Source organism: Stenella coeruleoalba, assembly GCF_951394435.1.
Source record: "Stenella coeruleoalba genome assembly, contig: scaffold_37, whole genome shotgun sequence".
In the NCBI taxonomy this organism is placed as follows: Eukaryota; Metazoa; Chordata; class Mammalia; order Artiodactyla; family Delphinidae; genus Stenella; species Stenella coeruleoalba.
The window spans coordinates 1,251,216-1,278,257 of NW_027645927.1; the positions used below are offsets into that span (position 1 = coordinate 1,251,216).

At 43.7% G+C, this 27,042-nt stretch overlaps 1 long non-coding RNA gene across 19 annotated transcripts in view; it reads right to left on the reverse strand.

Moving 5' to 3' along the window:
* LOC307181459 overlaps window positions 1-27,042 on the reverse strand; it is a 1,863,373-nt gene that overhangs the window by 207,021 nt on the left and 1,629,310 nt on the right. For 17 of the 19 annotated variants that reach the window (XR_013826809.1, XR_013826810.1, XR_013826811.1 and 14 more), the window contains one exon: window positions 18,829-18,910. The exons of the other annotated variants lie outside the window; for them this stretch is intronic. This is a non-coding gene — a long non-coding RNA (uncharacterized lncRNA). Of the gene's footprint in view, window positions 1-18,828; window positions 18,911-27,042 lie in introns of those variants that run through there. 19 annotated transcript variants of the gene reach the window in all.

Consider the following 27,042-nt stretch of genomic DNA (forward strand, 5'->3'; position numbering starts at 1 on the left):
TAAGATATCAGTAATACACGGAATGTAAACTTGGCTACACAGGAACTGAATTACAGAACAGAACAGGGTCTCAAATTTAGAAAACCAACTTATGCTTGCTTAAGGGTAAAGGTGAGTTGTGGTGCTGCATAAAACCAGAGATTGAAATGAGCACAGATAAAGTTCCTTAAGCCAAATATGGAATAGACAAGAGCTACTCCTTGCTCAATGAAATGGACTCAACACCGCATATTAAACGCCTAAGAATGTACCTGACTAGTAAGTATCGGAAAACCTATGGATTGCTATGTCTCCAAAAGAGAATCAAGCATGTGTACAGGGGCATAAACGCAGCAGTGATAGCATTGGAGAGGTTTGGTGAGCAAATGAAGACCCTTTGAAGTCATATTGCATGGTACGCATTACACGGGTCTCAACTCTCCAGGTTTAAGGTATTCTTCCTTCAGCTAAAACATGCATGTGGAACCTAGAGTATGATCAACCATGTGATCGGGAGACGTGTTCAAATATGTCTCAGTTTTCCTCCCCTGGTACTCGGGTGCAACATTCCAGACGCTTTACTAACACTCTCCCCACTTGGAGAGTCAGTCCCTTTAACCTCCTGTTTGGCCCAGTTTGCAATTTCTGCGGAAGATGAACAGGATTAGCGAGAACCAATGAGAGACTAGCTGGAGGTGTCTGGACGGGCAAATTTAACTCTCATTTCCCACCAGGAAGAGGAATTAACCAAAGGCTCAGCGTGCCATGCCAGAACCAGATTAGGGCCTGAAGCCATCCTGCGGTGTTGCGGCCAGGTCACAAGAAAGCGAGTTGAAGAAAGGAGCTCAGGGGCACTGTAATTCACAAACCTGCAGACTTATAAATGACAGCTATCGTCCAAAAATAGACTGAAGTAAGGCTGCCAAGAGGACTTGAAATCGGGGCAGAATTGCAGGAAACCGATTTCAGGAGGTAGACTGGAATTGCATTGAAAGCATAGGAAAAGAGGCAGAACGTCCACAATGATGCACTTGGCCAAAAAGGGCGTATGCGTTTTTTCCTGAATATATTCAGGAAAAAACGCATACGCCCTTTTTGGCCAACCAAGCAAGCTTGCAAAGGAAATCTGCACTACAATGAAGTCTCACTTCCCCCCGGTCAAAAGGGCCATCTGAAAAAAGTGTAAAATCCAGAAAGACAAGACAGGCCATGGAGAACTGGGAGCCTTGTTATGCTGATGGGCGGGATGTAAATTGCCAACAACCACTCGGGAGAAGTGTATGGTGTTTCCTGAAACATGTAAAAAACAAAGCAACAGAACCTAGGGCACTTCCACTTATGGTCCTATAGCTTAGGGAAATTAAAATCAAAAAGACACAGCCACCCCAAAGTTTGGAACGGCTCTGTTTACAAGAACCTCGTTTACAGTACAAGTTCAACATCGCAGAAAGAGAAAAATGGATAAAGAAGTTGTGGTATTTACTTACAAAGCAATATCACTCAGCAATGAAATCTGTGTCATCAGGCCCTTAGCAGCACAATGAGTGGATTCAGGTACGATGATTCTAACTGAAATAAGTCACACAGAAAAAGAAACATCATAATATATCAATAATACACGGAATGTAAACTTGGCTACACAGGAACTGAATTCCAAAACAGAACATTGTCTCAAATTTAGAAAACCAACTTATGCTTGCTTAAGGGGAAAGGTGAGTTGGGGTGCTGCATAAAACCAGAGATTGAAATGAGCACAGATAAAGTTCCTTAAGTCAAATATAGAATAGACAAGAGCTACTCGTTGCTCAACGAAATGAACTCAACACCGCATATTAAACGCCTAAGAATGTACCTGACTAGTAAGTATCGTAAAATCTATGGATTGCTATGTCTCCAAAAGAGAATCAAGCATGTGTACAGGGGAATAATCGCAGCAGTGATAGGATTGGAGAGGTTCGGTGAGCAAATGAAGACCCTTTGAAGTCATATTGCATGGTACCCATTACACGGGTCTTAACTCTCCAGGTTTAAGGTATTCTTCCTTCAGCTAAAACATGCATGTGGAACCCAAGTATGATCAACCATGTGAACGGGAGACGTGTTCAAATATGTCTCAGTTTTCCTCCCCTGGTACTCGGGTGCAACATTCCAGACGCTTTACTAACACTCTCCCCACTTGGAGAGTCAGCGCCTTTAACCTCCTGTTTGGCCCAGTTTGCAATTTCTGCGGAAGATGAACAGGAATAGCAAGAACCAATGAGAGACTAGCTGGAGGTGTCTGGACGGGCAAATTTAACTCTCATTTCCGACCATGAAGAGGAAATAACCAAAGGCTCAGCGTGTCGTGCCGGAACCAGATTAGGGCCTGAAGCCATCCTGCGGTGTTGCGGCCAGGTCACAAGAAAGCGAGTTGAAGAAAGGAGCTCAGGGGCACTGTAATTCACAAACCTGCAGAGTTATAAATGACAGCTATCGTCCAAAAATAGACTGAAGTAAGGCTGCCAAGAGGACTTGAAAGCGGGGCAGAATTGCAGGAAACCCATTTCAGGAGGTAGACTGGAATTGCATTGAAAGCATAGGAAAAGAGGCAGAACGTCCACAATGATGCACTTGGCCAAAAAGGGCGTATGCGTTTTTTCCTGAATATATTCAGGAAAAAACGCATACGCCCTTTTTGGCCAACCAAGCAAGCTTGCAAAGGAAATCTGCACTACAATGAAGTCTCACTTCCCCCCGGTCAAAAGGGCCATTTGAAAAAAGTGTAAAATCCAGAAAGGCAGGACAGGCCATGGAGAACTTGGAGCCTTGTTATGCTGATGGGCGGGATGTAAATTGCCAACAGACACTCGGGAGAAGTGTATGGTGTTTCCTGAAACATCTAAAAAACAAAGCAACAGAGCCTAGGGCACTTCCACTTATGGTCCTATAGCTTAGGGAAATTAAAATCAAAAAGACACAGCCACCCCAAAGTTTGGAACGGCTCTGTTTACAAGAACCTCGTTTACAGTACAAGTTCAACATCGCAGAAAGTGAAAAATGGATAAAGAAGTTGTGGTATTTACTTACAAAGCAATATCACTCAGCAATGAAATCTATGTCATCAGGCCCTTAGCATCACAATGAGTGGATTCAGGTATGATGATTCTAACTGAAATAAGTCACACAGAAAAGAAACATCATAAGATATCAGTAATACACGGAATGTAAACTTGGCTACACAGGAACTGAATTACAGAACAGAACAGGGTCTCAAATTTAGAAAACCAACTTATGCTTGCTTAAGGGTAAAGGTGAGTTGGGGTGCTGCATAAAACCAGAGATTGAAATGAGCACAGATAAAGTTCCTTAAGTCAAATATGGAATAGACAAGAGCTACTCCTTGCTCAACGAAATGGACTCAACACCGCATATTAAACGCCTAAGAATGTACCTGACTAGTAAGTATCTTAAAACCTATGGATTGCTATGTCTCCGAAAGAGAATCAAGCATGTGTACAGGGGCATAAACGCAGCAGTGATAGGATTGGAGAGGTTCGGTGAGCAAATGAAGACCCTTTGAAGTCATATTGCATGGTACGCATTACACGGGTCTCAACTCTCCAGGTTTAAGGTATTCTTCCTTCAGCTAAAACATGCATGTGGAACCTAGAGTATGATCAACCATGTGATCGGGAGACGTGTTCAAATATGTCTCAGTTTTCCTCCCCTGGTACTCGGGTGCAACATTCCAGACGCTTTACTAACACTCTCCCGACTTGGAGAGTCAGTCCCTTTAACCTCCTGTTTGGCCCAGTTTGCAATTTCTGCGGAAGATGAACAGGAATAGCGAGAACCAATGAGAGACTAGCTGGAGGTGTCTGGACGGGCAAATTTAACTCTCATTTCCCACCAGGAAGAGGAATTAACCAAAGGCTCAGCGTGCCGTGCCAGAACCAGATTAGGGCCTGAAGCCATCCTGCGGTGTTGCGGCCAGGTCACAAGAAAGCGAGTTGAAGAAAGGAGCTCAGGGGCACTGTAATTCACAAACCTGCAGACTTATAAATGACAGCTATCGTCCAAAAATAGACTGAAGTAAGGCTGCCAAGAGGACTTGAAAGCGGGGCAGAATTGCAGGAAACCGATTTCAGGAGGTAGACTGGAATTGCATTGAAAGCATAGGAAAAGAGGCAGAACGTCCACAATGATGCACTTGGCCAAAAAGGGCGTATGCGTTTTTTCCTGAATATATTCAGGAAAAAACGCATACGCCCTTTTTGGCCAACCAAGCAAGCTTGCAAAGGAAATCTGCACTACAATGAAGTCTCACTTCCCCCCGGTCAAAAGGGCCATCTGAAAAAAGTGTAAAATCCAGAAAGACAAGACAGGCCATGGAGAACTGGGAGCCTTGTTATGCTGATGGGCGGGATGTAAATTGCCAACAACCACTCGGGAGAAGTGTATGGTGTTTCCTGAAACATGTAAAAAACAAAGCAACAGAACCTAGGGCACTTCCACTTATGGTCCTATAGCTTAGGGAAATTAAAATCAAAAAGACACCGCCACCCCAAAGTTTGGAACGGCTCTGTTTACAAGAACCTCGTTTACAGTACAAGTTCAACATCGCAGAAAGAGAAAAATGGATAAAGAAGTTGTGGTATTTACTTACAAAGCAATATCATTCAGCAATGAAATCTGTGTCATCAGGCCCTTAGCAGCACAATGAGTGGATTCAGGTACGATGATTCTAACTGAAATAAGTCACACAGAAAAAGAAACATCATAATATATCACTAATACACGGAATGTAAACTTGGCTACACAGGAACTGAATTCCAAAACAGAACAGGTTCTCAAATTTAGAAAACCAACTTATGCTTGCTTAAGGGGAAAGGTGAGTTGGGGTGCTGCATAAAACCAGAGATTGAAATGAGCACAGATAAAGTTCCTTAAGCCAAATATGGAATAGACAAGAGCTACTCCTTGCTCAACGAAATGGACTCAACACCGCATATTAAACGCCTAAGAATGTACCTGACTAGTAAGTATCGTAAAACCTATGGATTGCTATGTCTCCAAATAGAATCAAGCATGTGTACAGGGGCATAAACGCAGCAGTGATAGGATTGGAGAGGTTCGGTGAGCAAATGAAGACCCTTTGAAGTCATATTGCATGGTACCCATTATACGGGTCTTAACTCTCCAGGTTTAAGGTATTCTTCCTTCAGCTAAAACATGCATGTGGAACCCAAGTATGATCAACCATGTGAACGGGAGACGTGTTCAAATATGTCTCAGTTTTCCTCCCCTGGTACTCGGGTGCAACATTCCAGACGCTTTACTAACACTCTCCCCACTTGGAGACACAGCGCCTTTAACCTCCTGTTTGGCCCAGTTTGCAATTTCTGCGGAAGATGAACAGGAATAGCGAGAACCAATGAGAGACTAGCTGGAGGTGTCTGGACGGACAAATTTAACTCTCATTTCCGACCAGGAAGAGGAAATAACCAAAGGCTCAGCGTGCCGTGCCGGAACCAGATTAGGGCCTGAAGCCATCCTGCGGTGTTGCGGCCAGGTCACAAGAAAGCGAGTTGAAGAAAGGAGCTCAGGGGCACTGTAATTCACAAACCTGCAGAGTTATAAATGACAGCTATCGTCCAAAAATAGACTGAAGTAAGGCTGCCAAGAGGACTTGAAAGCGGGGCAGAATTGCAGGAAATCCATTTCAGGAGGTAGACTGGAATTGCATTGAAAGCATAGGAAAAGAGGCAGAACGTCCACAATGATGCACTTGGCCAAAAAGGGCGTATGCGTTTTTTCCTGAATATATTCAGGAAAAAACGCATACGCCCTTTTTGGCCAACCAAGCAAGCTTGCAAAGGAAATCAGCACTACAATGAAGTCTCACTTCCCCCCGGTCAAAAGGGCCATTTGAAAAAAGTGTAAAATCCAGAAAGGCAGGACAGGCCATGGAGAACTGGGAGCCTTGTTATGCTGATGGGCGGGATGTAAATTGCCAACAACCACTCGGGAGAAGTGTATGGTGTTTCCTGAAACATCTAAAAAACAAAGCAACAGAGCCTAGGGCACTTCCACTTATGGTCCTATACCTTAGGGAAATTAAAATCAAAAAGACACAGCCACCCCAAAGTTTGGAATGGCTCTGTTTACAAGAACCTCGTTTACAGTACAAGTTCAACATCGCAGAAAGTGAAAAATGGATAAAGAACTTGTGGTACTTACGTAAAATGCAGTATCACTCAGCAATGAAATCTATGTCATCAGGCCCGTAGCAGCATAATGAGTAGATTCTGGTACGATGATTCTAACTGAAATAAGTCACACAGAAAAAGAAACATCATAAGATATCACTAATACACGGAATGTAAACTTGGCTACACAGGAACTGCATTCCAAAACAGAACAGGTTCTCAAATTTAGGAAACCAACTTATGCTTGCTTAAGGGGAAAGGTGAGTTGGGGTGCTGCATAAAACCAGAGATTGAAATGAGCACAGATAAAGTTCCTTAAGCCAAATATGGAATAGACAAGAGCTACTCCTTGCTCAACGAAATGGACTCAACACCGCATATTAAACGCCTAAGAATGTACCTGACTAGTAAGTATCTTAAAACCTATGGATTGCTATGTCTCCGAAAGAGAATCAAGCATGTGTATAGGGGCATAAACGCAGCAGTGATAAGATTGGAGAGGTTCGGTGAGCAAATGAAGACCCTTTGAAGTCATATTGCATGGTACCCATTACACGGGTCTCAACTCTCCAGGTTTAAGGTGTTCTTCCTTCAGCTAAAACATGCATGTGGAACCCAGAGTATGATCAACCATGTGATCGGGAGACGTGTTCAAATATGTCTCAGTTTTCCTCCCCTGGTACTCGGGTGCAACATTCCAGACGCTTTACTAACACTCTCCCCAGTTGGAAAGTCAGTCCCTTTAACCTCCTGTTTGGCCCAGTTTGCAATTTCTGCGGAAGATGAACAGGAATAGCGAGAACCAATGAGAGGCTAGCTGGAGGTGTCTGGACGGGCAAATTTAACTCTCATTTCCCAACAGGAAGAGGAAATAACCAAAGGCTCAGCGTGCCGTACCGGAACCAGATTAGGGCCTGAAGCCATCCTGCGGTGTTGCGGCCAGCTCAAAAGAAAGCGAGTTGAAGAAAGGAGCTCAGGGGCACTGTAATGCACAAACCTGCAGAGTAATAAATGACAGCTATCGTCCAAAAATATACTGAAGTAAGGCTGCCCAGAGGACTTGAAAGTGGTGCAGAATTGCAGGAAACCGATTTCAGGAGGTAGACTGGAATTGCATTGAAAGCATAGGAAAAGAGGCAGAACGTCCACAATGATGCACTTGGCCGAAAAGGGGGTATGCGTTTTTTCCTGAATATATTCAGGAAAAAACGCATACGCACTTTTTGGCCAACCAAGCAAACTTGCAAAGGAAATGTGCACTACAATGAAGTCTCACTTCCCCCCGGTCAAAAGGGCCATCTGAAAAATGTGTAAAATCCAGAAAGGCAGGACAGGCCATGGAGAAATGGGAGCCTTGTTATGCTGATGGGCGGGATGTAAATTGCCAACAGACACTCGGGAGAAGTGTATGGTGATTCCTGAAACATCTAAAAAACAAAGCAACAGAGCCTAGGGCACTGCCACTTATGGTCCTATAGCTTAGGGAAATTAAAATCAAAAAGACACAGCCACCCCAAAGTTTGGGACGCCTCTGTTTACAAGAACCTCGTTTACAGTACAAGTTCAACAGCGCAGAAAGTGAAAAATGGATAAAGAAGTTGTGGTATTTACTTACAAAGCAATATCACTCAGCAATGAAATCTGTGTCATCAGGCCCTTAGCAGGACAATGAGTGGATTCAGGTATGATGATTCTAACTGAAGTAAGTCACACAGAAAAAGAAACATCATAAGATATCAGTAATACACGGAATGTAAACGTGGCTACACAGGAACTGAATTACAGAACAGAACAGGGTCTCAAATTTAGAAAACCAACTTATGCTTGCTTAAGGGTAAAGGTGAGTTGGGGTGCTGCATAAAACCAGAGATTGAAATGAGCACAGATAAAGTTCCTTAAGTCAAATATGGAATAGACAAGAGCTACTCCTTGCTCAACGAAATGGACTCAACACCGCATATTAAACGCCTAAGAATGTACCTGACTAGTAAGTATCTTAAAACCTATGGATTGCTATGTCTCCGAAAGAGAATCAAGCATGTGCACAGGGGCATAAACGCAGCAGTGATAGGATTGGAGAGGTTCGGTGAGCAAATGAAGACCCTTTGAAGTCATATTGCACGGTACCCATTCCACGGGTTTCAACTACCCAGGTTTAAGGTATTCTTCCTTCAGCTAAAACATGCATGTGGAACCTAGAGTATGATCAACCATGTGATCGGGAGACGTGTTCAAATATGTCTCAGTTTTCCTCCCCTGGTACTCGGGTGCAACATTCCAGAAGCTTTACTAACACTCTCCCCATTTGGAGAGTCAGTCCCTTTAACCTCCTGTTTGGCCCAGTTTGCAATTTCTGCGGAAGATGAACAGGAATAGCGAGAACCAATGAGAGGCTAGCTGGAGGTGTCTGGACGGGCAAATTTAACTCTCATTTCCCACCAGGAAGAGGAATTAACCAAAGGCTCAGCATGCCGGGCCGGAACCAGATTAGGGCCTGAAGCCATCCTGCGGTGTTGCGGCCAGGCCACAAGAAAGCGAGTTGAAGAAAGGAGCTCAGGGGCACTGTAATTCACAAACCTGCAGAGTTATAAATGACAGCTATCGTCCAAAAATAGACTGAAGTAAGGCTGCCAAGAGGACTTGAAAGCGGGGCAGAATTGCAGGAAACCGATTTCAGGAGGTAGACTGGAATTGCATTGAAAGCATAGGAAAAGAGGCAGAACGTCCACAATGATGCACTTGGCCAAAAAGGGCGTATGCGTTTTTTCCTGAATATATTCAGGAAAAAACGCATACGCCCTTTTTGGCCAACCAAGCAAGCTTGCAAAGGAAATCTGCACTACAATGAAGTCTCACTTCCCCCCGGTCAAAAGGGCCATCTGAAAAAAGTGTACAATCCAAAAAGGCAGGACAGGCCATGGAGAACTGGGAGCCTTGTTATGCTGATGGGCGGGATGTAAATTGCCAACAACCACTCGGGAGAAGTGTATGGTGTTTCCTGAAACATCTAAAAAACAAAGCAACAGAGCCTAGGGCACTGCCACTTATGGTCCTATAGCTTAGGGAAATTAAAATCAAAAACACACAGCCACCCCAAAGTTTGGAACGGCTCTGTTTACAAGAACCTCGTTTACAGTACAAGTTCAACATCGCAAAAAGTGAAAAATGGAAAAAGAACTTGTGGTACTTACGTAAAATGCAGTATCACTCAGCAATGAAATCTATGTCATCAGGACCGTAGCAGCATAATGAGTAGATTCAGGTACGATGATTCTAACTGAAATAAGTCACACAGAAAAACAAACATCATAAGATATCAGTAATACACGGAATGTAAACTTGGCTACACAGGAACTGAATTACAGAACAGAACAGGGTCTCAAATTTAGAAAACCAACTTATGCTTGCTTAAGGGTAAAGGTGAGTTGGGGTGCTGCATAAAACCAGAGATTGAAATGAGCATAGATAAAGTTCCTTAAGTCAAATATGGAATAGACAAGAGCTACTCCTTGCTCAACGAAATGGACTCAACACCGCATATTAAACGCCTAAGAATGTACCTGACTAGTAAGTATCCTAAAACCTATGGATTGCTATGTCTCCAAAAGAGAATCAAGCATGTGTACAGGGGCATAAACGCAGCAGTGATAGGATTGGAGAGGTTCGGTGAGCAAATGAAGACCCTTTGAGGTCATATTGCATGGTACCCATTCCACGGGTTTCAACTACCCAGGTTTAAGGTATTCTTCCTTCAGCTAAAACATGCATGTGGAACCTAGAGTATGTTCAACCATGTGATCTGGAGACGTGTTCAAATATGTCTCAGTTTTCCTCCCCTGGTACTCGGGTGCAACATTCCAGACGCTTCACTAACACTCTCCCCACTTGGAGAGTCAGTCCCTTTAACCTCCTGTTTGGCCCAGTTTGCAATTTCTGCGGAAGATGAACAGGAATAGCGAGAACCAATGAGAGGCTAGCTGGAGGTGTCTGGACGGGCAAATTTAACTCTCATTTCCCACCAGGAAGAGGAAATAACGAAAGGTTCAGCGTGCCGTACCAGAACCAGATTAGGGCCTGAAGCCATCCTGCGGTGTTGCGGCCAGGTCACAAGAAAGCGAGTTGAAGAAAGGAGCTCAGGGGCACTGTAATTCACAAACCTGCAGAGTTATAAATGACAGCTATCGTCCAAAAATAGACTGAAGTAAGGCTGCCAAGAGGACTTGAAAGCGGGGCAGAATTGCAGGAAACCGATTTCAGGAGGTAGACTGGAATTGCATTGAAAGCATAGGAAAAGAGGCAGAACGTCCACAATGATGCACTTGGCCAAAAAGGGCGTATGCGTTTTTTCCTGAATATATTCAGGAAAAAACGCATACGCCCTTTTTGGCCAACCAAGCAAGCTTGCAAAGTAAATCTGCACTACAATGAAGTCTCACTTCCCCCCGGTCAAAAGGGCCATCTGAAAAGAGTGTAAAATCCAGAAAGGCAGGACAGGCCATGGAGAACTGGGAGCCTTGTTATGCTGATGGGCGGGATGTAAATTGCCAACAGCCACTCTGGAGAAGTGTATGGTGTTTCCTGAAACATCTAAAAAACATAGCAACAGAGCCTAGGGCACTGCCACTTATGGTCCTATAGCTTAGGGAAATTAAAATCAAAAAGACACAGCCACCCCAAAGTTTGGGACGCCTCTGTTTACAAGAACCTCGTTTACAGTACAAGTTCAACATCGCAGAAAGTGAAAAATGGATAAAGAAGTTGTGGTATTTACTTACAAAGCAATATCACTCAGCAATGAAATCTATGTCATCAGGCCCTTAGCATCACAATGAGTGGATTCAGGTATGATGATTCTAACTGAAATAAGTCACACAGAAAAAGAAACATCATAAGATATCAGTAATACACGGAATGTAAACTTGCCTACACAGGAACTGAATTACAGAACAGAACAGGGTCTCAAATTTAGAAAACCAACTTATGCTTGCTTAAGGGTAAAGGTGAGTTGGGGTGCTGCATAAAACCAGAGATTGAAATGAGCACAGATAAAGTTCCTTAAGTCAAATATGGAATAGACAAGAGCTACTCCTTGCTCAACGAAATGGACTCAACACCGCATATTAAACGCCTAAGAATGTACCTGACTAGTAAGTATCGGAAAACCTATGGATTGCTATGTCTCCAAAAGAGAATCAAGCATGTGTACAGGGGCATAAACGCAGCAGTGATAGGATTGGAGAGGTTCTGTGAGCAAATGAAGACCCTTTGAAGTCATATTGCATGGTACCCATTCCACGGGTTTCAACTACCCAGGTTTAAGGTATTCTTCCTTCAGCTAAAACATGCATGTGGAACCTAGAGTATGATCAACCATGTGATCGGGAGACGTGTTCAAATATGTCTCAGTTTTCCTCCCCTGGTACTCGGGTGGAACATTCCAGACGCTTTACTAACACTCTCCCGACTTGGAGAGTCAGTCCCTTTAACCTCCTGTTTGGCCCAGTTTGCAATTTCTGCGGAAGATGAACAGGAATAGCGAGAACCAATGAGAGGCTAGCTGGAGGTGTCTGGACGGGCAAATTTAACTCTCATTTCCCACCAGGAAGAGGAATTAACCAAAGGCTCAGCGTGCCGTGCCGGAACCAGATTAGGGCCTGAAGCCATCCTGCGGTGTTGCGGCCAGGTCACAAGAAAGCAAGTTGAAGAAAGGAGCTCAGGGGCACTGTAATTCACAAACCTGCAGAGTTATAAATGACAGCTATCGTCCAAAAATAGACTGAAGTAAGGCTGCCAAGAGGACTTGAAAGCGGGGCAGAATTGCAGGAAACCGATTTCAGGAGGTAGACTGGAATTGCATTGAAAGCATAGGAAAAGAGGCAGAACGTCCACAATGATGCACTTGGCCAAAAAGGGCGTATGCGTTTTTTCCTGAATATATTCAGGAAAAAACGCATACGCCCTTTTTGGCCAACCAAGCAAGCTTGCAAAGGAAATCTGCACTACAATGAAGTCTCACTTCCCCTCGGTCAAAAGGGCCATCTGAAAAAAGTGTAAAATCCAGAAAGGCAGGACAGGCCATGGAGAACTGGGAGCCTTGTTATGCTGATGGGCGGGATGTAAATTGCCAACAACCACTCGGGAGAAGTGTATGGTGTTTCCTGAAACATGTAAAAAACAAAGCAACAGAACCTAGGGCACTGCCACTTATGGTCCTATAGCTTAGGGAAATTAAAATCAAAAAGACACAGCCACCCCAAAGTTTGGAACGGCTCTGTTTACAAGAACCTCGTTTACAGTACAAGTTCAACATCGCAGAAAGTGAAAAATGGATAAAGAAGTTGTGGTATTTACTTACAAAGCAATATCACTCAGCAATGAAATCTGTGTCATCAGGCCCTTAGCAGCGCAATGAGTGGATTCAGGTATGATGATTCTAACTGAAGTAAGTCACACAGAAAAAGAAACATCATAAGATATCAGTAATAGACGGAATGTAAACTTGGCTACACAGGAACTGAATTACAGAACAGAACAGGGTCTCAAATTTAGAAAACCAACTTATGCTTGCTTAAGGGGAAAGGTGAGTTGGGGTGCTGCATAAAACCAGAGATTGAAATGAGCACAGATAAAGTTCCTTAAGTCAAATATGGAATAGACAAGAGCTACTCCTTGCTCAACGAAATGGAATCAACACCGCATATTAAACGCCTAAGAATGTACCTGACTAGTAAGTATCTTAAAACCTAAGGATTGCTATGTCTCCGAAAGAGAATCAAGCATGTGTACAGGGGCGTAAACGCAGCAGTGATAGGATTGGAGAGGTTCAGTGAGCAAATGAAGACCCTTTGAAGTCCTATTGCATGGTACCCATTACACGGGTCTTAACTCTCCAGGTTTAAGGTATTCTTCCTTCAGCTAAAACATGCATGTGGAACCCAAGTATGATCAACCATGTGAACGGGAGACGTGTTCAAATATGTCTCAGTTTTCCTCCCCTGGTACTCGGGTGCAACATTCCAGACGCTTTACTAACACTCTCCCCACTTGGAGAGTCAGTCCCTTTAACCTCCTGTTTGGCCCAGTTTGCAATTTCTGCGGAAGATGAACAGGAATAGCGAGAACCAATGAGAGAGTAGCTGGAGGTGTCTGGACGGGCAAATTTAACTCTCATTTCCCACCAGGAAGAGGAATTAACCAAAGGATCAGCGTCCCGTTCCGGAACCAGATTAGGGCCTGAAGCCATCCTGCGGTGTTGCGGCCAGGTCACAAGAAAGCGAGTTGAAGAAAGGAGCTCAGGGGCACTGTAATTCACAAACCTGCAGAGTTATAAATGACAGCTATTGTCCAAAAATAGATTGAAGTAAGGCTGCCAAGAGGACTTGAAAGCGGGGCAGAATTGCAGGAAACCGATTTCAGGAGGTAGACTGGAATTGCATTGAAAGCATAGGAAAAGAGGCAGAACGTCCACAATGATGCACTTGGCCAAAAAGGGCGTATGCGTTTTTTCCTGAATATATTCAGGAAAAAACGCATACGCCCTTTTTGGCCAACCAAGCAAGCTTGCAAAGGAAATCTGCACTACAATGAAGTCTCACTTCCCCCCGGTCAAAAGGGCCATCTGAAAAAAGTGTAAAATCCAGAAAGGCAACAGGCCATTGAGAACTGGGAGCCTTGTTATGCTGATGGGCGGGATGTAAATTGCCAACAGACACTCGGGAGAAGTGTATGGTGTTTCCTGAAACATCTAAAAAACAAAGCAACAGAGCCTAGGGCACTGCCACTTATGGTCCTATAGCTTAGGGAAATTAAAATCAAAAACACACAGCCACCCCAAAGTTTGGGACGCCTCTGTTTACAAGAACCTCGTTTACAGTACAAGTTCAACATCGCAGAAAGTGAAAAATGGATAAAGAAGTTGTGGTATTTACTTACAAAGCAATATCACTCAGCAATGAAATCTATGTCATCAGGCCCTTAGCATGACAATGAGTGGATTCAGGTATGATGATTCTAACTGAAATAAGTCACACAGAAAAAGAAACATCATAAGATATCAGTAATACACGGAATGTAAACTTGGCTACACAGGAACTGAATTACAGAACAGAACAGGGTCTCAAATTCAGAAAACCAACTTATGCTTGCTTAAGGGTAAAGGTGAGTTGGGGTGCTGCATAAAACCAGAGATTGAAATGAGCACAGATAAAGTTCCTTAAGCCAAATATGGAATAGACAAGAGCTACTCCTTGCTCAACGAAATGGACTCAACACCGCATATTAAACGCCTAAGAATGTACCTGACTAGTAAGTATCTTAAAACCTATGGATTGCTATGTCTCCAAAAGAGAATCAAGCATGTGTACAGGGGCATAAACGCAGCAGTGATAGGATTGGAGAGGTTCGGTGAGCAAATGAAGACCCTTTGAAGTCATATTGCATGGTACCCATTCCACGGGTTTCAACTACCCAGGTTTAAGGTATTCTTCCTTCAGCTAAAACATGCATGTGGAACCTAGAGTATGATCAACCATGTGATCGGGAGACGTGTTCAAATATGTCTCAGTTTTCCTCCCCTGGTACTCGGGTGGAACATTCCAGACGCTTTACTAACACTCTCCCCACTTGGAGAGTCAGTCCCTTTAACCTCCTGTTTGGCCCAGTTTGCAATTTCTGCGGAAGATGAAGAGGAATAGCGAGAACCAATGAGAGGCTAGCTGGAGGTGTCTGGACGGGCAAATTTAACTCTCATTTCCCACCAGGAAGAGGAAATAACCAAAGGCTGGGCGTGCCGTACCGGAACCAGATTAGGGCCTGAAGCCATCCTGCGGTGTTGCGGCCAGCTCAAAAGAAAGTGAGTTGAAGAAAGGAGCTCAGGGGCACTGTAATTCACAAACCTGCAGAGTTATAAATGACAGCTATCTTCCAAAAATATACTGAAGTAAGGCTGCCAAGAGGACTTGAAAGCGGGGCAGAATTGCAGGAAACCGATTTCAGGAGTTGACTGGAATTGCATTGCAAGCATAGGAAAAGAGGCAGAACGTCCACAATGATGCACTTGGCCAAAAAGGGCATATGCGTTTTTTCCTGAATATATTCAGGAAAAAACGCATACGCCCTTTTTGGCCAACCAAGCAAGCTTGCAAAGGAAATCTGCACTACAATGAAGTCTCACTTCCCCCCGGTCAAAAGGGCCATCTGAAAAAAGTGTAAAATCCAGAAAGGCAGGACAGGCCATGGAGAACTGGGAGCCTTGTTATGCTGATGGGCGGGATGTAAATTGCCAACAACCACTCGGGAGAAGTGTATGGTGTTTCCTGAAACATCTAAAAAACAAAGCAACAGAGCCTAGGGCATTGCCACTTATGGTTCTATAGCTTAGGGAAATTAAAATCAAAAAGACACAGCCACCCCAAAGTTTGGGACGCCTCTGTTTACAAGAACCTCGTTTACAGTACAAGTTCAACATCGCAGAAAGTGAAAAATGGATAAAGAAGTTGTGGTATTTACTTACAAAGCAATATCACTCAGCAATGAAATCTATGTCATCAGGCCCTTAGCAGCACAATGAGTGGATTCAGGTATGATGATTCTAACTGAAATAAGTCACACAGAAAAAGAAACATCATAAGATATCAGTAATACACGGAATGTAAACTTGGCTACACAGGAACTGAATTACAGAACAGAACAGGGTCTCAAATTTAGAAAACCAACTTATGCTTGCTCAAGGGTAAAGGTGAGTTGGGGTGCTGCATAAAACCAGAGATTGAAATGAGCACAGATAAAGTTCCTTAAGTCAAATATGGAATAGACAAGAGCTACTCCTTGCTCAACGAAATGGACTCAACACCGCATATTAAACGCCTAAGAATGTACCTGACTAGTAAGTATCTTAAAACCTATGGATTGCTATGTCTCCGAAAGAGAATCAAGCATGTGTACAGGGGCATAAACGCAGCAGTGATAGGATTGGAGAGGTTCGGTGAGCAAATGAAGACCCTTTGAAGTCATATTGCATGGTACCCATTACACGGGTCTCAACTCTCCAGGTTTAAGGTATTCTTCCTTCAGCTAAAACATGCATGTGGAACCCAAGTATGATCAACCATGTGAACGGGAGACGTGTTCAAATATGTCTCAGTTTTCCTCCCCTGGTACTCGGGTGCAACATTCCAGATGCTTTACTAACACTCTCCCCACTTGGAGAGTCAGCGCCTTTAACCTCCTGTTTGGCCCAGTTTGCAATTTCTGCGGAAGATGAAGAGGAATAGCGAGAACCAATGAGAGGCTAGCTGGAGGTGTCTGGACGGGCAAATTTAACTCTCATTTCCCACCAGGAAGAGGAAATAACCAAAGGCTGGGCGTGCCGTACCGGAACCAGATTAGGGCCTGAAGCCATCCTGCGGTGTTGCGGCCTGCTCAAAAGAAAGTGAGTTGAAGAAAGGAGCTCAGGGGCACTGTAATTCACAAACCTGCAGAGTTATAAATGACAGCTATCGTCCAAAAATAGACTGAAGTAAGGCTGCCAAGAGGACTTGAAAGCGGGGCAGAATTGCAGGAAACCGATTTCAGGAGGTAGACTGGAATTGCATTGAAAGCATAGGAAAAGAGGCAGAACGTCCACAATGATGCACTTGGCCAAAAAGGGCGTATGCGTTTTTTCCTGAATATATTCAGGAAAAAACGCATATGCCCTTTTTGGCCAGCCAAGCAAGCTTGCAAAGGAAATCTGCACTACAATGAAGTCTCACTTCCCCCCGGTCAAAAGGGCCATCTGAAAAAAGTGTAAAATCCAGAAAGGCAACAGGCCATTTAGAACTGGGAGCCTTGTTATGCTGATGGGTGGGATGTAAATTGCCAACAGACACTTGGGAGAAGTGTATGGTGTTTCCTGAAACATCTAAAAAACAAAGCAACAGAGCCTAGGGCACTTCCACTTATGGTCCTATAGCTTAGGAAAATTAAAATCAAAAAGACACAGCCACCCCAAAGTTTGGAACGGCTCTGTTTACAAGAACCTCGTTTACAGTACAAGTTCAACATCGCAGAAAGTGAAAAATGGATAAAGAAGTTGTGGTATTCACTTACAAAGCAATATCACTCAGCAATGAAATCTATGTCATCAGGCCCTTAGCAGCACAATGAGTGGATTCAGGTATGATGATTCTAACTGAAATAAGTCACACAGAAAAAGAAACATCATAAGATATCAGTAATACACGGAATGGAAACTTGGCTACACAGGAACTGAATTACAGAACAGAACAGCGTCTCAAATTTAGAAAACCAACTTATGCTTGCTTAAGGGTAAAGGTGAGTTGGGGTGCTGCATAAAACCAGAGATTGAAATGAGCACAGATAAAGTTCCTTAAGCCAAATATGGAATAGACAAGAGCTACTCCTTGCTCAACAAAATGGACTCAACACCGCATATTAAACGCCTAAGAATGTACCTGACTAGTAAGTATCTTAAAACCTATGGATTGCTATGTCTCCGAAAGAGAATCAAGCATGTGTACAGGGGCATAAACGCAGCAGTGATAGGATTGGAGGGGATCGGTGAGCAAATGAAGACCCTTTGAAGTCATATTGCATGGTACCCATTCCACGGGTTTCAACTACCCAGGTTTTAGGTATTCTTCCTTCAGCTAAAACATGCATGTGGAACCCAGAGTATGATCAACCATGTGATCGGGAGACGTGTTCAAATATGTCTCAGTTTTCCTCCCCTGGTACTCGGGTGCAACATTCCAGACGCTTTACTAACACTCTCCCCACTTGGAGAGTCAGCGCCTTTAACCTCCTGTTTGGCACAGTTTGCAATTTCTGCGGAAGATGAACAGGAATAGCGAGAACCAATGAGAGGCTAGCTGGAGGTGTCTGGACGGGCAAATTTAACTCTCATTTCCCACCAGGAAGAGGAAATAACCAAAGGCTCAGCGTGCCGTACCGGAACCAGATTAGGGCCTGAAGCCATCCTGCGGTGTTGCGGCCAGCTCAAAAAAAAGCGAGTTGAAAAAGGAGCTCAGGGGCACTGTAATTCACAAACCTGCAGAGTTATAAATGACAGCTATCGTCCAAAAATAGACTGAAGTAAGGCTGCCAAGAGGACTTGAAAGCGGGGCAGAATTGCAGGAAACCGATTTCAGGAGGTAGACTGGAATTGCATTGAAAGCATAGGAAAAGAGGCAGAACGTCCACAATGATGCACTTGGCCAAAAAGGGCGTATGCGATTTTTCCTGAATATATTCAGGAAAAAACGCATATGCAATTTTTGGCCAGCCAAGCAAGCTTGCAAAGGAAATCTGCACTACAATGAAGTCTCACTTCCCCCCGGTCAAAAGGGCCATCTGAAAAAAGTGTAAAATCCAGAAAGGCAACAGGCCATGGAGAACTGGGAGCCTTGTTATGCTGATGGGTGGGATGTAAATTGCCAACAGACACTTGGGAGAAGTGTATGGTGTTTCCTGAAACATCTAAAAAACAAAGCAACAGAGCCTAGGGCACTTCCACTTATGGTCCTATAGCTTAGGAAAATTAAAATCAAAAAGACACAGCCACCCCAAAGTTTGGAACGGCTCTGTTTACAAGAACCTCGTTTACAGTACAAGTTCAACATCGCAGAAAGTGAAAAATGGATAAAGAAGTTGTGGTATTCACTTACAAAGCAATATCACTCAGCAATGAAATCTATGTCATCAGGCCCTTAGCAGCACAATGAGTGGATTCAGGTATGATGACTCTAACTGAAATAAGTAACACAGAAAAAGAAACATCATAAGATATCAGTAATACACGGAATGGAAACTTGGCTACACAGGAACTGAATTACAGAACAGAACAGGGTCTCAAATTTAGAAAACCAACTTATGCTTGCTTAAGGGTAAAGGTGAGTTGGGGTGCTGCATAAAACCAGAGATTGAAATGAGCACAGATAAACTTCCTTAAGCCAAATATGGAATAGACAAGAGCTACTCCTTGCTCAACGAAATGGACTCAACACCGCATATTAAACGCCTAAGAATGTACCTGACTAGTAAGTATCTTAAAACCTATGGATTGCTATGTCTCCGAAAGAGAATCAAGCATGTGTACAGGGGCATAAACGCAGCAGTGATAGGATTGGAGAGGTTCGGTGAGCAAATGAAGACCCTTTGAAGTCATATTGCATGGTACCCATTACACGGGTCTCAACTCTCCAGGTTTATGGTATTCTTCCTTCAGCTAAAACATGCATGTGGAACCCAAGTATGATCAACCATGTGAACGGGAGACGTGTTCAAATATGTCTCAGTTTTCCTCCCCTGGTACTCGGGTGCAACATTCCAGACGCTTTACTAACACTCTCCCCACTTGGAGAGTCAGCGCCTTTAACCTCCTGTTTGGCCCAGTTTGCAATTTCTGCGGAACATGAACAGGAATAGCGAGAACCAATGAGAGGCTAGCTGGAGGTGTCTGGACGGGCAAATTTAACTCTCATTTCCCACCAGGAAGAGGAAATAACCAAAGGCTCAGCGTGCCGTACCGGAACCAGATTAGGGCCTGAAGCCATCCTGTGGTGTTGCGGCCAGCTCAAAAGAAAGCGAGTTGAAGAAAGGAGCTCAGGGGCACTGTAATTCACAAACCTGCAGAGTTATAAATGACAGCTATCGTCCAAAAATAGACTGAAGTAAGGCTGCCAAGAGGACTTGAAAGCGGGGCAGAATTGCAGGAAACCAATTTCAGGAGTTGACTGGAATTGCATTGAAAGCATAGGAAAAGAGGCAGAACGTCCACAATGATGCACTTGGCCAAAAAGGGCGTATGCGTTTTTTCCTGAATATATTCAGGAAAAAACGCATACGCCCTTTTTGGCCAACCAAGCAAGCTTGCAAAGGAAATCTGCACTACAATGAAGTCTCACTTCCCCCCGGTCAAAAGGGCCATCTGAAAAAAGGGTAAAATCCAGAAAGGCAGGACAGGCCATGGAGAACTGGGAGCCTTGTTATGCTGAAGGGCGGGATGTAAATTGCCAACAACCACTCGGGAGAAGTGTATGGTGTTTCCTGAAACATCTAAAAAACAAAGCAACAGAACCTAGGGCACTTCCACTTATGGTCCTATAGCTTAGGGAAATTAAAATCAAAAAGACACAGCCACCCCAAAGTTTGGAACGGCTCTGTTTACAAGAACCTCGTTTACAGTACAAGTTCAACATCGCAGAAAGTGAAAAATGGATAAAGAAGTTGTGGTATTTACTTACAAAGCAATATCACTCAGCAATGAAATCTGTGTCATCAGGCCCTTAGCAGCACAATGAGTGGATTCAGGTATGATGATTCTAACTGAAGTAAGTCACACAGAAAAAGAAACATCATAAGATATCAGTAATACACGGAATGTAAACTTGGCTACACAGGAACTGAATTACAGAACAGAACAGGGTCTCAAATTTAGAAAACCAACTTATGCTTGCTTAAGGGTAAAGGTGAGTTGGGGTGCTGCATAAAACCAGAGATTGAAATGAGCACAGATAAAGTTCCTTAAGTCAAATATGGAATAGACAAGAGCTACTCCTTGCTCAACGAAATGGACTCAACACCGCATATTAAACGCCTAAGAATGTACCTGACTAGTAAGTATCTTAAAACCTATGGATTGCTATGTCTCCAAAAGAGAATCAAGCATGTGTACAGGGGCATAAACGCAGCAGTGATAGGATTGGAGAGGTTCGGTGAGCAAATGAAGACCCTTTGAAGTCATATTGCATGGTACCCATTCCACGGGTCTCAACTCTCCAGGTTTAAGGTATTCTTCCTTCAGCTAAAACATGCATGTGGAACCCAAGTATGATCAACCATGTGAACGGGAGACGTGTTCAAATATGTCTCAGTTTTCCTCCCCTGGTACTCGGGTGCAACATTCCAGACGCTTTACTAACACTCTCCCCACTTGGAGAGTCAGCGCCTTTAACCTCCTGTTTGGCCCAGTTTGCAATTTCTGCGGAAGATGAACAGGAATAGCGAGAACCAATGAGAGGCTAGCTGGAGGTGTCTGGACGGGCAAATTTAACTCTCATTTCCCACCAGGAAGAGGAAATAACCAAAGGCTCAGCGTGCCGTACCGGAACCAGATTAGGGCCTGAAGCCATCCTGCGGTGTTGCGGCCAGCTCAAAAGAAAGCGAGTTGAAGAAAGGAGCTCAGGGGCACTGTAATTCACAAACCTGCAGAGTTATAAATGACAGCTATCGTCCAAAAATAGACTGAAGTAAGGCTGCCAAGAGGACTTGAAAGCGGGGCAGAATTGCAGGAAACCGATTTCAGGAGGTAGACTGGAATTGCATTGAAAGCATAGGAAAAGAGGCAGAACGTCCACAATGATGCACTTGGCCAAAAAGGGCGTATGCGTTTTTTCCTGAATATATTCAGGAAAAAACGCATACGCCCTTTTTGGCCAACCAAGCAAGCTTGCAAAGGAAATGTGCACTACAATGAAGTCTCACTTCCCCCCGGTCAAAAGGGCCATCTGAAAAAAGTGTAAAATCCAGAAAGGCAGGACAGGCCATGGAGAACTGGGAGCCTTGTTATGCTGATGGGCGGGATGTAAATTGCCAACAACCACTCGGGAGAAGTGTATGGTGTTTCCTGAAACATCTAAAAAACAAAGCAACAGAACCTAGGGCACTTCCACTTATGGTCCTATAGCTTAGGGAAATTAAAATCAAAAAGACACAGCCACCCCAAAGTTTGGAACGGCTCTGTTTACAAGAACCTCGTTTACAGTACAAGTTCAACATCGCAGAAAGTGAAAAATGGATAAAGAAGTTGTGGTATTTACTTACAAAGCAATATCACTCAGCAATGAAATCTGTGTCATCAGGCCCTTAGCAGCACAATGAGTGGATTCAGGTATGATGATTCTAACTGAAGTAAGTCACACAGAAAAAGAAACATCATAAGATATCAGTAATACACGGAATGTAAACTTGGCTACACAGGAACTTAATTACAGAACAGAACAGGGACTCAAATTTAGAAAAACAACTTATGCTTGCTTAAGGGTAAAGGTGAGTTGGGGTGCTGCATAAAACCAGAGATTGAAATGAGCACAGATAAAGTTCCTTAAGCCAAATATGGAATAGACAAGAGCTACTCCTTGCTCAACGAAATGGACTCAACACCGCATATTAAACGCCTAAGAATGTACCTGACTTGTAAGTATCTTAAAACCTATGGATTGCTATGTCTCCAAAAGAGAACCAAGCATGTGTACAGGGGCATAAACGCAGCAGTGATAGGATTGGAGAGGTTTGGTGAGCAAATGAAGACCCTTTGAAGTCATATTGCATGGTACCCATTCCACGGGTTTCAACTACCCAGGTTTAAGGTATTCTTCCTTCAGCTAAAACATGCATGTGGAACCTAGAGTATGATCAACCATGTGATCGGGAGACGTGTTCAAATATTTCTCAGTTTTCGTACCCTGGTACTCGGGTGCAACATTCCAGACGCTTTACTAACACTCTCCCGACTTGGAGAGTCAGTCCCTTTAACCTCCTGTATGGCCCAGTTTGCAATTTCTGCGGAAGATGAACAGGAATAGCGAAAACCAATGGAGACTAGCTGGAGGTGTCTGGACGGGCAAATTTAACTCTCATTTCCTACCAGGAAGAGGAATTAACCAAAGGCTCAGCGTGCCATGCCAGAACCAGATTAGGGCCTGAAGCCATCCTGCCGTGTTGCGGCCAGGTCACAAGAAAGCGAGTTGAAGAAAGGAGCTCAGGGGCACTGTAATTCACAAACCTGCAGAGTTATAAATGACAGCTATCGTCCAATAATAGACTGAAGTAAGGCTGCCAAGAGGACTTGAAAGCGGGGCAGAATTGCAGGAAACCGATTTCAGGAGGTAGACTGGAATTGCATTGAAAGCATAGGAAAAGAGGCAGAACGTCCACAATGATGCACTTGGCCAAAAAGGGCGTATGCGTTTTTTCCTGAATATATTCAGGAAAAAACGCATACGCCCTTTTTGGCCAACCAAGCAAGCTTGCAAAGAAATCTGCACTACAAAGAAGTCTCACTTCCCCCCGGTCAAAAGGGCCATCTGAAAAAAGTGTAAAATCCAGAAAGGCAGGACAGGCCATGGAGAACTGGGAGCCTTGTTATGCTGATGGGCGGGATGTAAATTGCCAACAACCACTCGGGAGAAGTGTATGGTGTTTCCTGAAACATCTAAAAAACAAAGCAACAGAGCCTAGGGCACTTCCACTTATGGTCCTATAGCTTAGGGAAATTAAAATCAAAAAGACACAGCCACCCCAAAGTTTGGGACGCCTCTGTTTACAAGAACCTCGTTTACAGTACAAGTTCAACATCGCAGAAAGTGAAAAATGGATAAAGAACTTGTGGTACTTATGTACAATGCAGTATCACTCAGCAATGAAATCTATGTCATCAGGCCCTTAGCATCACAATGAGTGGATTCAGGTATGATGATTCTAACTGAAATAAGTCACACAGAAAAAGAAACATCGTAAGATATCAGTAATACACGGAATGTAAACTTGGCTACACAGGAACTGAATTACAGAACAGAACAGGGTCTCAAATTTAGAAAACCAACTTATGCTTGCTTAAGGGTAAAGGTGAGTTGGGGTGCTGCATAAAACCAGAGATTGAAATGAGCACAGATAAAGTTCCTTAAGTCAAATATGGAATAGACAAGAGCTACTCCTTGCTCAACGAAATGGACTCAACACCGCATATTAAACGCCTAAGAATGTACCTGACTAGTAAGTATCTTAAAACCTATGGATTGCTATGTCTCCAAAAGAGAATCAAGCATGTGTACAGGGGCATAAACGCAGCAGTGATAGGATTGGAGAGGTTCGGTGAGCAAATGAAGACCCTTTGAAGTCATATTGCATGGTACCCATTCCACGGGTCTCAACTCTCCAGGTTTAAGGTATTCTTCCTTCAGCTAAAACATGCATGTGGAACCCAAGTATGATCAACCATGTGAACGGGAGACGTGTTCAAATATGTCTCAGTTTTCCTCCCCTGGTACTCGGGTGCAACATTCCAGACGCTTTACTAACACTCTCCCCACTTGGAGAGTCAGCGCCTTTAACCTCCTGTTTGGCCCAGTTTGCAATTTCTGCGGAAGATGAACAGGAATAGCGAGAACCAATGAGAGGCTAGCTGGAGGTGTCTGGACGGGCAAATTTAACTCTCATTTCCCACCAGGAAGAGGAAATAACCAAAGGCTCAGCGTGCCGTACCGGAACCAGATTAGGGCCTGAAGCCATCCTGCGGTGTTGCGGCCAGCTCAAAAGAAAGCGAGTTGAAGAAAGGAGCTCAGGGGCACTGTAATTCACAAACCTGCAGAGTTATAAATGACAGCTATCGTCCAAAAATAGACTGAAGTAAGGCTGCCAAGAGGACTTGAAAGCGGGGCAGAATTGCAGGAAACCGATTTCAGGAGGTAGACTGGAATTGCATTGAAAGCATAGGAAAAGAGGCAGAACGTCCACAATGATGCACTTGGCCAAAAAGGGCGTATGCGTTTTTTCCTGAATATATTCAGGAAAAAACGCATACGCCCTTTTTGGCCAACCAAGCAAGCTTGCAAAGGAAATCTGCACTACAATGAAGTCTCACTTCCCCCCGGTCAAAAGGGCCATCTGAAAAAAGTGTAAAATCCAGAAAGGCAGGACAGGCCATGGAGAACTGGGAGCCTTGTTATGCTGATGGGCGGGATGTAAATTGCCAACAACCACTCGGGAGAAGTGTATGGTGTTTCCTGAAACATCTAAAAAACAAAGCAACAGAACCTAGGGCACTTCCACTTATGGTCCTATAGCTTAGGGAAATTAAAATCAAAAAGACACAGCCACCCCAAAGTTTGGAACGGCTCTGTTTACAAGAACCTCGTTTACAGTACAAGTTCAACATCGCAGAAAGTGAAAAATGGATAAAGAAGTTGTGGTATTTACTTACAAAGCAATATCACTCAGCAATGAAATCTGTGTCATCAGGCCCTTAGCAGCACAATGAGTGGATTCAGGTATGATGATTCTAACTGAAGTAAGTCACACAGAAAAAGAAACATCATAAGATATCAGTAATACACGGAATGTAAACTTGGCTACACAGGAACTTAATTACAGAACAGAAAAGGGACTCAAATTTAGAAAAACAACTTATGCTTGCTTAAGGGTAAAGGTGAGTTGGGGTGCTGCATAAAACCAGAGATTGAAATGAGCACAGATAAAGTTCCTTAAGCCAAATATGGAATAGACAAGAGCTACTCCTTGCTCAACGAAATGGACTCAACACCGCATATTAAACGCCTAAGAATGTACCTGACTTCTAAGTATCTTAAAACCTATGGATTGCTATGTCTCCAAAAGAGAATCAAGCATGTGTACAGGGGCATAAACGCAGCAGTGATAGGATTGGAGAGGTTTGGTGAGCAAATGAAGACCCTTTGAAGTCATATTGCATGGTACCCATTCCACGGGTTTCAACTACCCAGGTTTAAGGTATTCTTCCTTCAGCTAAAACATGCATGTGGAACCTAGAGTATGATCAACCATGTGATCGGGAGACGTGTTCAAATATTTCTCAGTTTTCGTACCCTGGTACTCGGGTGCAACATTCCAGACGCTTTACTAACACTCTCCCGACTTGGAGAGTCAGTCCCTTTAACCTCCTGTATGGCCCAGTTTGCAATTTCTGCGGAAGATGAACAGGAATAGCGAAAACCAATGGAGACTAGCTGGAGGTGTCTGGACGGGCAAATTTAACTCTCATTTCCTACCAGGAAGAGGAATTAACCAAAGGTTCAGCGTGCCATGCCAGAACCAGATTAGGGCCTGAAGCCATCCTGCGGTGTTGCGGCCAGGTCACAAGAAAGCGAGTTGAAGAAAGGAGCTCAGGGGCACTGTAATTCACAAACCTGCAGAGTTATAAATGACAGCTATCGTCCAAAAATAGACTGAAGTAAGGCTGCCAAGAGGACTTGAAAGCGGGGCAGAATTGCAGGAAACCGATTTCAGGAGGTAGACTGGAATTGCATTGAAAGCATAGGAAAAGAGGCAGAACGTCCACAATGATGCACTTGGCCAAAAAGGGCGTATGCGTTTTTTCCTGAATATATTCAGGAAAAAACGCATACGCCCTTTTTGGCCAACCAAGCAAGCTTGCAAAGAAATCTGCACTACAATGAAGTCTCACTTCCCCCCGGTCAAAAGGGCCATCTGAAAAAAGTGTAAAATCCAGAAAGGCAGGACAGGCCATGGAGAACTGGGAGCCTTGTTATGCTGATGGGCGGGATGTAAATTGCCAACAACCACTCGGGAGAAGTGTATGGTGTTTCCTGAAACATCTAAAAAACAAAGCAACAGAGCCTAGGGCACTTCCACTTATGGTCCTATAGCTTAGGGAAATTAAAATCAAAAAGACACAGCCACCCCAAAGTTTGGGACGCCTCTGTTTACAAGAACCTCGTTTACAGTACAAGTTCAACATCGCAGAAAGTGAAAAATGGATAAAGAACTTGTGGTACTTATGTACAATGCAGTATCACTCAGCAATGAAATCTATGTCATCAGGCCCTTAGCATCACAATGAGTGGATTCAGGTATGATGATTCTAACTGAAATAAGTCACACAGAAAAAGAAACATCGTAAGATATCAGTAATACACGGAATGTAAACTTGGCTACACAGGAACTGAATTACAGAACAGAACAGGGTCTCAAATTTAGAAAACCAACTTATGCTTGCTTAAGGGTAAAGGTGAGTTGGGGTGCTGCATAAAACCAGAGATTGAAATGAGCACAGATAAAGTTCCTTAAGTCAAATATGGAATAGACAAGAGCTACTCCTTGC